The sequence below is a fragment of the Aphelocoma coerulescens genome, chromosome 14 (assembly GCF_041296385.1).
Source record: "Aphelocoma coerulescens isolate FSJ_1873_10779 chromosome 14, UR_Acoe_1.0, whole genome shotgun sequence".
In the NCBI taxonomy this organism is placed as follows: Eukaryota; Metazoa; Chordata; class Aves; order Passeriformes; family Corvidae; genus Aphelocoma; species Aphelocoma coerulescens.
In genome coordinates, this window is record NC_091028.1 from 4413444 (window position 1) to 4425482 (window position 12039).

Genomic DNA, 12039 nt, shown 5'->3' on the forward strand with positions numbered 1-12039 from the left:
CCCTCCAGAAGTTTGGAAGTCAGGGGAAGTTTGAAGTTATTCTCTCCAGTGGCTTTTCCTCACAGAGGCTGAAGGGTCCTGCATCCCTCTGCAGTACAGGGATGTTTGTGGCTGTCTGAAGAGTTTTCTTTACCTTCTGCCATTCTTGAAACTGCTATTCAGGGATTTCCTCCCCTTGGTGCCTCCACAGAACCAGAGTCAGGGCACTCTTCAAGTTGTGTGTTTCTGTGTTTCCTCTTTATCTTGTTTAGCTATCTGGGTATTTTAAAACCACTTCAATGTCATTCTCACCACCACACAGAATAACGAGTTCAGTTTTAGTATTGCTCAATTAGATTATTTTTGGCTGTTTTTTGAATTCTGATGAAATGGAGGTTTAATTGGGTCAGTACGGTGCCAAAATTTATGTTATTTTTCAGCAACTTGTTTTTATTTGCAAAATAAGAAGTTGGAACTTCATGCAATTTGATTCCATAATATTGAAAGCTAATCAGTTCTGTTGTGTGTTGAATGTGCATGGAAAGCAGAGTTTCATTATTTGATGTTTTGTCTGCAACGGTAAACACAGAGGTCAAATATTCAGAAGAAAAGCTTTCTAAAAACAGGTTACTTCATTAACTCACAGCTATTATGCAGGGGTTTGATTAGAGCTAAATCACAGAGTCATGGAATCACAGAATGGTCTGGCTTGGAAGGGACCTTAAATAATTTCATTTCACCCCCTCCCATGGGCAGGGACACCTTCCACTATCCCAGGTTTCTCCAAGCCCTGCCCATCCTGGCCTTGGACACTTCCACAGCTTCTCTGGGCACCCTGTGCCAGGGCCTCCCCACCCTCAAAAGGAAGAATTTCTTCTCAATATCCCATCTAACCCTGCCCTGTGGCAGCGTGAAACCATTCCCCCTCGTCCTGTCACGCCATGCCCTTGTCAGAAGTCCCTCTCCAGATCTCTTGCAGGCACTGGAAAGCTGCTTTAAGGTCTCCCCATGGCTTTGTAATAATTTGGAAGTCCTGGTGCTGCCAGAGCCGTGCCTGTGTGTGTGTGACACCACAGGTGACAGAAAAAGCCACTTGGGTGTTGGAACGTGTGGAACAGAAGGGGAAGGGCAGCGAGGGCTTGCTTTAGGCTGGATCAGTAACACACTGTGTACTAAACCTAGCTATAAAAATTCAAATACTTTCACATTAATGCTGCTGTCCATTGTCATTACAGGACGCCTTGAGCTTTCTCACATAGTGCGTTGAGGTTTGGTGAGTGACACTGCTTTTCTCAGAATATTGCTCCAATCCTTGCTTGCTGAATGCAATCCACAAGCCGTGGGTGTCAGTCTGGAGAAAAAAAAAACACGTCTGAGCAGCAACATTTGTCTCCTTGACGTTTAAAAAAAGACAGTTGGGGTAGTGGCTCTCGGTTCAGTTCTCACTTTTATCCTGCACTTAAACTTCTGATTAAGGTCATGCAGGACACCTTGTCATCTTTGCACCACTTAGCTTGACTTTTATCTGATGCTGAAGAACTCACTAAGTTGTCTTTGAAGAATAATGTTCTGAGGAAAATGGATCTAAATGGTTATATTGGGTAAAATAAATTCACCTGCAGGCCTGGGAAAAAGCACTGTAAATCTTGCCATGACCCTGTTCACTAAGGAGGTTTGTTGATAGCATTATATTAAATCAGGCGCAGCAGAGGAAGCTGTAGAGATATTCAGCAGTAACTGAAGAGGGAGAATTGCACGGCTTGTGGGATTACAGAATATGGCATTTTGTACTTCCAGGTCATTACTTTGAATTCAAATACACTCCTGGTAGTAATAAAAATCTGTTACCAGATGACAGCTCTCCAGTTTCATGTATGAAATGAGCTGAGTTTTTCTTTCCACCTGGTAATGGGCAGATGCCCGCTACAGAAAAAGTGTCACAACTGACACTATCAGCTACTTCTGCTGACATCCTAAGGGGGTGGGCAGCAGATAAATACCTCAGAGCAGAGCCACCTCTTTGACCTTAGATTAGATTCTTCTCTGGTGTTCAGCAGGGAGCTATGTGCAGAGAAAAGTTTAACAGATAATATATCTTCCTCCTTTATACAGCATTGTTGAACACTGCTGCAACAAACAGGAAGTAAAAAATTGAGGGCAATTTCCAAGTCATTGCTCATAAATTAGAGGCTATGTGTTATTCCTTATTTCATGTGGCACCAAACCGGGTTTTAACAAGGGAGGCATCTGAAAGAAGGTGTAATTAATAAGTATTTTGGCATAGGCTAGCATTACTCTTTCTCCCTTATTCTCTGGGGCTTACCATTGTTGACACCACTGAATAAGAAAGCTAATTTATTCTGGCTGTGTAGGTGTTACAGAATACAGCTGCTTCTGAAGAGAAGATGTAGTGCATTTAACATGTCTGATTTAAAGACAGTCGTCTTTTGGTGCTTGCAGAAGTAGATTCTGTGACAAGTCCCTGTGACTGCTGTGTGACTCATGAAGTGGGAAGTCCTACAGGAGCTCCCACAAAGTAGCTTTTCTCCCTTGAAACCAAATCATCTCTCTTATGCTTTCTCTGGGGTTTGTTTTGCTCCCAGTGTGAGGGAGTTCTGTGTGAAGCTCTCGTTACCACACGATTAGATGCCAAAAACTAGTCGCCTCATGTTTCCTGAGGTAGAGGCTCCCGTGAAATCTGCCTCCAGATAACTGTTATTGCTGATAACCCAGCTCTCATGGGCAACAAAGGTGGTGTGGATTTACAAAAGAACACATGCACATGTGGATGTGTAAGCAGAGGAGGAGGAAGAGGAGCAGTTCCTGGTGGTGACAGGAGGACTCCAGGTACAAACCTCACTGTGCCAGCCTATGGGACAACATTTCCACCTGCAGCCCTCGAGCCAGCTCTTGACTTGCTTGAAGGTGCTCACCAGCCATTTCTCTATGGCTCACCATTGAGCAAAGAGAGGCGAGATGCCATTTCAAGCCCAACAAACTGATCTTGGTGATTGGAAATAATTCAGATACTGTTTATAAAACTCTGTGACAGATTGCACTGGATATCAACCCTCCCTTCTGCTGGAGGCATTGTCAGTGCAGGGGATTTGAGGATGTAGAGAAGAGAAGCCTACAGAAAGCCCCCTACAATTATCTAGGAGTTTAAAACAGAAACAACATTATTTTCTTTTGCTAATGATCTTGATGTTCACCTTAAATTAAAGTGTATAATACTTTTCTTCTGGATCAGATCTTAAATACGCTTCAGAGAAGTAACTCTACTTCTGCCACTCTTACTGTATAACCTGTTATATGCAGCATTTTTGGTAAATGTAATAATTTGTAAACAACTACGAAAATTAATTTATAAGCACAACATAGGATGTTAGTTGCCCTGAAGCACTAAGGTTAGGCAAAACTTCCAGTGCCACCAGTGTGGCTTTGTGTTTTCTGTTTGCAGTATTTAGTATTATTTATGAGAAGTTTTAAATAGAAATGCTGATAGATTTTTAGCATTGGTACAAATAGGAGCCAATAAAATCAGACTTGGCTTGGAGTAGCAATCTTAATGCTGATGAACGTGGCAAACACGCACAGAGTCCACTTGGGGACAGTTGACACAGATGGCAGAACTGATTTTACCATGTGCTATATGTCTTATTAATTGCTGTGCCAATTACTATAAACTCCAGAGCCTGCTTCTTTGTTCCACTATTGTGGGCAGTTTGTCTGCTGTGCGTTTACTGCAAACTATCAGCTGTCTGTATTTATTTTATGGGTATTGTGCTTTCTCTTTTTTCTCCTCCCTCTCCCTGCTCTCCTTCTCTCCACTGGGACTCGTGCATGTGACATTTTTTAGGAAAGAAGATCGAATCCCACCCATTTCAGAGGTGGCTTAGCATTCCAAGCAGAGCATAGTTGGAGTGACATTCTAGAAACAGGTAAAGTGTATGTGCAGATTCCTCAGCAACGTTTGTATCCATGTAATATGGACAGTTACATCTTTGAGTCCACTGTTTCAGGTTTGTAAAGATTTGGAGGGACCAGAGATTCTGTGTGGGACCAGAGATTCTGTGTGATTCCTCAGGGTGAGCTCCTGCTAAACCATTAAAATCATTGTGGAGAAGCAGATGGACAGAACTAATTGAAATTCCCAAACTGTAAACTCTAGAGGGATTCTTCCCCTGGTGCTGCCTGGTGTGAACCAGACGAGGAAAGCCTTGAAACTGAGTGAAGCACCACATAAATTATTCTGGGTAAAGTAAGGATATTAAACCAAGAAATCACATGAAACAAAAAGTGCACTGATGGCAACAAATACTGTGTTAATTGCTATTTTTTCTGGGTCTGACAGCATTATAAGCAGCCAGTGGGTAGTACTAGATAAACACTGAAGAACAGTGTGAGTTAAATGTTTTCTCAGGCCTGGGCTTGTCCTAAATAGCTGGTGCCCTGTTCTGGGGAAGTTGATGGAGTTGTTATTGCCAGTCAACAGCATTGTCCCTTACACAGTCGAGCATCTCAGATGCTGAAGGAGTGTCAGGTTTGCTGTGGCAGCAAAAGTGAATTCTAATCAAATCCTGTCTCTGGTGGGACGGAGCTCAACAGTGGTTATGGTTGGAGGCTTGAAATTCAAGTGGGCTGCCTCTCGGGGCTTCCAAGGAGTCAGAGAAGTCCTGGAACTGTGACAATTAAATTAGGACACGAAATCTTTTACAAAACCATAAAACCTTTGCGAGCCACAAACAAGGTAAAAACCCCCGTGGGTGCAAGGCCGGCTGTTCTAGCCCCCAGCAGCAGCTCAGAGGAGGGAGTAGGACGTACAGCAGATTTCACATTCTAACTCACACATTTCATCTGTGTCACTGCCTGCTCTTGCAGCTGGCTGTGTTTGACTGGTGCATTCAGCATTGGGAAAAGTTATGTTTTTAACAATTACAGGCATATCTATTAAATCTATGATGCAGCTGCAGTTGCAGCATGGAAAATAACCTTCTTACAAGGCAATTACTGTAAAATGCTGTTCCTTGCAAGCACAATGTAAACACACTAATTGCTAAAGGTTTTTCTGTCATTTGTATTAAATAGCTGTTCTTCAATTATTTAAGGGTTTCAACAAAAAATATTAGCAAAAAAGACCCCCCCAAATGTTACCAAAATAGCCTCATCTCACAGCTTTGTTATCAATACTTTGCATTTCACTTTTCATGCCAGCTTTCACAACATCAGACTGGAGTACAATTAGGAATTTTAAAAAATACATAATGATTTTTGACACATTTTTTCTCCCTCCATTCTTTTCTCTTAGAAGATGGCACAGGTTTAACTCTCAATACACATGAATTACAAGATTTGGATGAGCTAATCAATAACCCAGTCTTTTTTACACACTTTTTATATTCGTAGAATCACTAGGGATGGAAAATACCTCCAGGATCACAGAGTCCAAGCTGTGCCCAAGCCTCACCTTTGTTTCACGGACATCATGTTATTTTGCAGTGTCTTGGCTTTCTCCTATTCATGTACAAGATTCTTTTGTTTTGTTTTTTAAAGAATCTCTGAGGCTGAAGTAGTTGTAAACCAGAGTTAGAGCTATTCTTTTACTCATTTAAAGAATGGCTAGAAGGTATGTGGTGGTTTGCTGATTCTCTCTCTTGGGTTGGCTTATTCCATTTTATACAGACTTTGATTGTAACAGCAATAAAAGCACTACCTACACTTTTCTTTAATCCCAGGGGAATTGTATGTGCTGTACCAGGTTATAAGGTTTAAATTATGTTTCTCAGGACTTGAAGTAATGTGGTGAATATTAAGGCAATAAGTTGCAGAAAACCAGTATATTCATAAATGGGGGAAGGAGGGAGTTAATGCAGAAAACAGGCTGAGTTTTGCAAAAACATGTTTTTTGCTAGTGACTCCAGGAGTGTCTGCTATGCAGACTGATCTAGCTGTGGTTAAATGAGGGTTTGAAGATGGTCCTGTGGAGATTAGAAGTAAAAAAATCTATATCTGTTTTGTTAGTGTGTATTATTTTCTTTCTGAATCATTTCAGAGAAAATATTAATTTCTTAGCAAATGTTATTCCAGAAGTGCAGAAAGACTAAATTGTTTTTTCAGCCAGAGAGAACAGATTTGAATTCCTGGCCTTAACAGGTGCTTCAGAAGATTCCCATATCTCAAGTATGTTTTGCAATATATTTTGAATGTAAATCTGCCATCACTCTCTATAGAGAAGAGTCTGCTGCATGTGGTGACGTGAGCTTGGCCTGTTTCCAGTGAATGTGAAATACAGTAGAATTATATTTCTATAGAGAATATTATCATAGCAAAAGTGTAACCTAAATATGTGAGATATTTACAAGATGTCTTCAATTCATCTGTGCTTGTTTTAGGATAATTTGATGAACATAAGGTAAACCCTCTCATTCCTTGTTTTCATCTTTTTTTTTTTTTTTTTTGGATATTTTATTGATCCTCAAAGCTTTTAAAGATGCATGTTTGCATTTATTTCAGTTTTAAAATCAAAATGGTAGCATTAGAGAAGTTCAGGTTGTGAGTATCAGGTTTAAAACCATGCAATGGTTTCACTTTAACGCCTTCACACATGTGGCCTTTCTATGCACATTCTGGCACTAGAAAATCAAACCCAACATGTATAAGACAAAACCCAATTTAACTCCAGCTCTAGGCTGCTTGTTGTGATGTATCACATGGCTTTTAAGGCTGTACCAGCAAGTGTGTGGAAGGCATCCGTCTTACAAGTTCTAACAGCAACCCCATCTTCATAGGGAGTTTCTTTTGCCTGGAAATGGAGCTGTTATTTTCAATGATTCCTTTTTTCTATAGTGCTGTGTGAGGCATTTAGAATTTCTCCTTTGCCTCTCAAAGACTTATTTTGCTTGGTGCAACACATTAATATTTTCTGAAAGATGTAGACAGAATTCTCTCAAAGCCCTTCATTGTCTTAATTTGAGAGATGGTGCATTTGACAGACCAGGGAACTTGTGTCATTTGATAGCTGATAGCTATGGCAGGTGGCAAGAGATCAGTAATGGCTACACAGTGTAATTTGATGTGAAGGACATTTAATATTCCTTACCAATATGTCATCAATTCTTGGAAAATCAGTACCAGTGGGACTAATAGGACAAGTCAGAATATCTGAACCTGAGCTTCTTCTACAGTCCAGTGCAATTACAAGGCTTAAATTCACCATTGTGGCAATGGGTCACTCAGTGGAAGGACGTGGGTGATGACACATTGCACACAGGAAAGCCACAGTAATGAGACAGCCATCTCCATCAGAGCAAATTTACTGTTTGTTCACGGAGAGAGATGATTCATTTGATTAATAATAACTCGGGGACACAACTGAGGTGCTGCATACAGAGAAGACCTCACACTGAAGAAGTAAGAAAAAGGCATTTTAGAAAAGAGCTGTTTTGGAGACATGGAGGTGATAATAATTGCCTGCTTACGAATACTGAATAAATACTTGAAAACTTCTGGGCCATGATTGACTAGGCATTTACATGCTTCATGTGTCTAGTAAGCTTCTGATTGCTGGTGCTTTTATTGCTTGTCAAAATGTAAATATTTTTCTTTTAAAACATGGGAGTTTGAAATCCTAAATGAGTTGTGTCTTAGGGTGTTGCTTTGGTTTTTTTTTTGTTTGTTTTTGTTTGCTAAGATATCATTTATATGATGAAAGAGTACAGAGAAAGTAGTAAACTAGCAGATTTGACTTAAATTGAAGTTGCACATACAGGTTAGGGGCCCTCTTTAAGTTAATCAAGAAGAGAATTTAACTTTATAATTGTGAGTGTGACGTAGGCTTGCAGTTGCACTGTGCTCTAAACATATGGGATGAGCTACGTGGACATTTGAGCTCAGGATGCTCATTGTCCAGGTGTGATTACAGTGCATTTGTTCATCTGTCTTTCAGCACTTATATCTTTTCCAACACAATCCACAGGAATACTATACAGAGTGAAAGAGATGCATTCAGGTGGGCTTTGCCTTTCTTTCAAGACAAGAGGAGGTGGAGGGTGTTGCTCATGTTTTGAGATTAGCTGATAACATGCCTAGAAGAGAATAAACAATATTCCCTTGGTCAGCAGGGGCCATGCTGAGTATTTAATACTCTATATAGTCTCTAATCTATACTCTAATAGTTTCTTAACCATTCAGATTTGTTGAGTAATTCCTAAAGGATCCTTGGGTATTTCATGGCAGAGAGCTACGTCGCTTTCCACTGCTGACAGAAAGGTTTTTCTTTCTCTTTGGTACTTGTGATGCCAGTTTTCCAGCTGCATTTTCTATAGGGGAACATGCTGTTACATCTCCAAAGCATTTTTTAAAAAAAGGTTCATGGGTTTCTAGAATGATTCCTATGATACAGCAGTGCTGCTTGATGAAAAGCTCCTTCTGGGAAGATGCTTTGCTGAAATCAGGGTCCTGTGTTCTCATTATTAACCCAAGGTGCATCAGTGCAAATAAACTTAAGCCTTCACCATAGTTGGAAGTATTTATAGTGGGCAGAGCAGAAAAAGGGTAAAAAAGGGAAATAAAAAGAGAAGCCTTCCTAATTTGCTCATTCAGAGGCTGGAATGTTATTAAATTGCTGAGCCAGTTTAACTGCAGCTGGGATAAAGAACCTGTTCCCTGAACTTTCCCTCACTACTTGGAACTGATGGGTTTGAGATTAACGGCCCACATGTGTTTTCAGTACAAAGGGACAAACTGTTTCCTCCTTTGGTGGTTGAATAAAACTAACCAAAACTGCTTCGTAACTGTAGGTTTTCAGTTTCAAAACTGGAGTTTTGGAGCACCAGTGGAATTTGTGGCCCACAGTGGCTTAAAGGAGTGTTCTCTATCCTTTGCAAAAAGCATAATGTGATTTGGAAAATCAGTTGAGAAATACACTGATTGTATTTAAGTATTCTCCTCAGTCCACTTCTGAACTTAGCAATTAGAATTTAATGTGACAAGAATGTATTTGCATGCATGCTTTCACACACAGAATGAAAACATCTCCATAAATTAAGAGTTCTGGTAAATCCCATGGTAACCTGACAGATCGCAGGGGGAAAAGACGTTTTTAAAACAATTCTCTAAAAACTGAGATTTTCCAACTGCTCTTTAATTTAGGATGCATGTTGATATTTACATAAGCTGATTTTTTGTTGTTGGGTGTTGAAGAAATGATGGAAAAAATTATTTACAGTGTTGCTCTCATAAGCCCAGTCTTTTATGAGCTTGATATCATCCTGTGATAAATACTGAGCACAAATAATCCTGCAGCTGCAATTCCTTAGTACCCCTCCTAATTGTGCATGGCTTGTGGTATGTAAGCATTAGATTTATTTTAGGCTGTATTCACAAGGTTTCCACACCAGCTTTCCCACACCTCTCCTGAGGTGGCTTTTTTCTGGGTATCATGTGCTTGGCTGTCAGGTTTGTAAAAAGAATTGTAGTACCAAGGAAAAAAAGCGTGTATTGAGGTGGTGTTTTTTGTGAAAGCTGAGAAGGGGCTGCATCTTGGAGGCCTGGCACGTGGTAGGGACCTGTACTGGGTACGTCAGGCAAGAAAACAACCTTTTATGATGCTTTGGTGGGTCTTTGTTGGGTTCATGTTTGTTTTTTGGGCACGTGTTGGCTGCATATTAAAGGCAGCGTGGGCTGCTGTTATTTCCATCACATTTCATGGGTGCAGCTGGAGGTTTTGTCAGCTGCTCTGGGTGTCCCTGCCAGGGTCTGGCACTGGGGGGACCCTGGACACTGCTGAGCCTCAGTCAGGCTGGGGACGCCGTGGGGACACCTCTGTTCCAGAGAGGATGAAAAGCTGCACAGCTGTGAGGAAACAGGGTGAGCCCCAGCCCTAGGAGAGCAGGAGGGGCTGCACTACTGGGGCAGAGTCCCTGCAGCTCCCTGGGGGCTCTGAATGGCCCCTGCTGGACTCCAGCTGGAGCTGTGCTCTCCAGGACCTGTGGCTTGTGCAGAGCTCTGCTGGAGCTGCTCCTGGAGCACTGACACCCCTGGGAAGGGCTCAGGTTCACCTAGTGCAACTCCAGTGTTAGTGTGGATCTACACTGACCCCTGAATCTGCCTGGGGTGGTGAGCTGGGGTTCTTTTCCATAGTTTCACCACCAGTCACACCAACAAGTGCATATCATTTCAAGAAGTAGAGAAGGAAAGTCACTTCGTAATTCATGAGGTGTAAGTTTTAATTATTGCAGTGACCTTTCCGGCTGTCCTTGTCTTTCTGCTTATCCACTGAACTATGCATTAGACTCCCTGACTTGAAAGTGAAATGATTCTCTGACTTGTTAGAGAGCAGAGATCCCACAGCAGATTCCAGCAGTGCTGCTCTGGTCTGTTCCGTGGGCAGTGCTGAGTGTATTCCTCCATCAGAACAGAACCAGGAGTGGGATGGACATCACCTCACATGAGGGTCCTCTGGGGTTTTAGTTTCCTCAGAAGGGCTTTTTGAGTCTATCCTTTCAGTTCCCAAAAAAATTTCTTCCCATTGACTTGAGTGAGTGTGGAATCTTGGTTGCATTATTGTATTGGTCATTTAAACGCCTCTTTACCTCCTTTGCTTGTCCAGCTATGGACCTGTCCATGCAGGAGGTGGATCCTCCTGTGCTCCTGCAGAGAAACAAGAGCTTTGGCAGGAGGAGGTATTTTATCACTTAGTGTGTGAGCTGACACAGGCAGGACTCAGGAACAGCCACAAACCCACGGGTGAATTGCAAAAACTAAATTTGTTTTCGTTCCCTTGCAGCCTGGGGGATTCCCAAGGCAGCACCAGGCCCGACACACCCAAGTGGGAAGGCAGGTCCCACACAGCAGGTCCTTGCTGGAGGATCACTGAACCTGCTGTTGTCACCTGTGTCCCAGGGACACACAAAGGTGTCATTTACCCTGATCTTTCCCACAGCAGGGCAGGAATCCCAAGCGTGTTGGAATGGTCTATCTAGGCCTGTGTTATCTAAACACAGATGTTCTACTTGTCAAGTACTCAAGACTAAGCAACAATTAGTATGATATATGTGTTCTTCTACACCCCAGCTGCAAGTCACTTGAACGTGCTTAAAATCCTCCTCACCTTTCCTCCATTTATTTTCCTACACCTATTAAAAGTGATTATGCAAAACACCCTTTTTCCTGCTCCTTTAGCAAATTCCTGTCTTGCATTTTCACCTCCAGTTTATCAAAAATATGCCATGTGCAAAACGTCCCCTTATTAGATGTGTGAGGAAAAGAGCTGCCAGTGATTAGATTGGCTGTTCATCCCTCTCTGCTGGTCCAGCATAACCAACATTTGCTTCCTGAACGTTAGCCAAAAAATTATCTTCTCTCCAGCTGGATAGGGATGTTTCATCATCTTTAAAAACTGAGGTGACCATTATGTTGTTATTGTTAGGCAATTATTTCCTGTTCTTGTACAAATTTATCCTCTGACCAGTTCTGGCCTCGATGTATCTGGCAGGGAAGCCAGTGCAGGCTAATCAAGGCCTGTGAGAGCCGCTGTTGCCATAATGCAATTTGTCACCTTCTACCCCTGCTTCCTTTGCCACTGCTCCTGCTCGTGAAATGCATCTGTCATCTTTATCAGGGCTTCCTATCCCTAACTGATCACCTTGCCTGCAAAAGGAAAAACTGAAATTCCAGTGGCTGTCCCGGAGTGGAAGAGGAGCACGAGCTGGTTTTATATTCCCCTTGCACAGTGCTGGAGCTCGGCAGGGAGGTGGTTGGGGGCTTGGTCTGTGTCTCTCGGTGCACTTGCTCCTGCCTGGGGTACATGAAGCATGAAGAGGTGCAGGAAGAACTGAGTCTGTTTGGAGGACTTAACCAGCGAAATGCACACAAAAGATGGAGCCAGACTCCGTGGAAGTGCAGTGAAGGGATAATGGGCACAGGCTGCAACACAGGAAACTCTTTCCAGACATTAGGAAAACATTGCTGACAAACAGGTTACACAAAGCCCAGAGCAAGGGTCTAGAGAGGCTGTGGGATCACTGGGTTTGGATGTACTTAGAGAGTTGTGATTTTTAA

The 12039-nt window shown here is 42.1% G+C and overlaps 1 protein-coding gene across 32 annotated transcripts in view; it reads left to right on the forward strand.

The window, feature by feature from the left end:
• Positions 1-12039, forward strand: part of RBFOX1 (RNA binding fox-1 homolog 1) — a 1132467-nt gene that overhangs the window by 576159 nt on the left and 544269 nt on the right. The window contains exon 2 of one of the 32 annotated variants that reach the window (XM_069030297.1): positions 1215-1252. The exons of the other annotated variants lie outside the window; for them this stretch is intronic. The gene's annotated coding sequence lies outside the window, so the exon portion shown is untranslated. The remainder of the gene's footprint in view (positions 1-1214; positions 1253-12039) is intronic. 32 annotated transcript variants of the gene reach the window in all.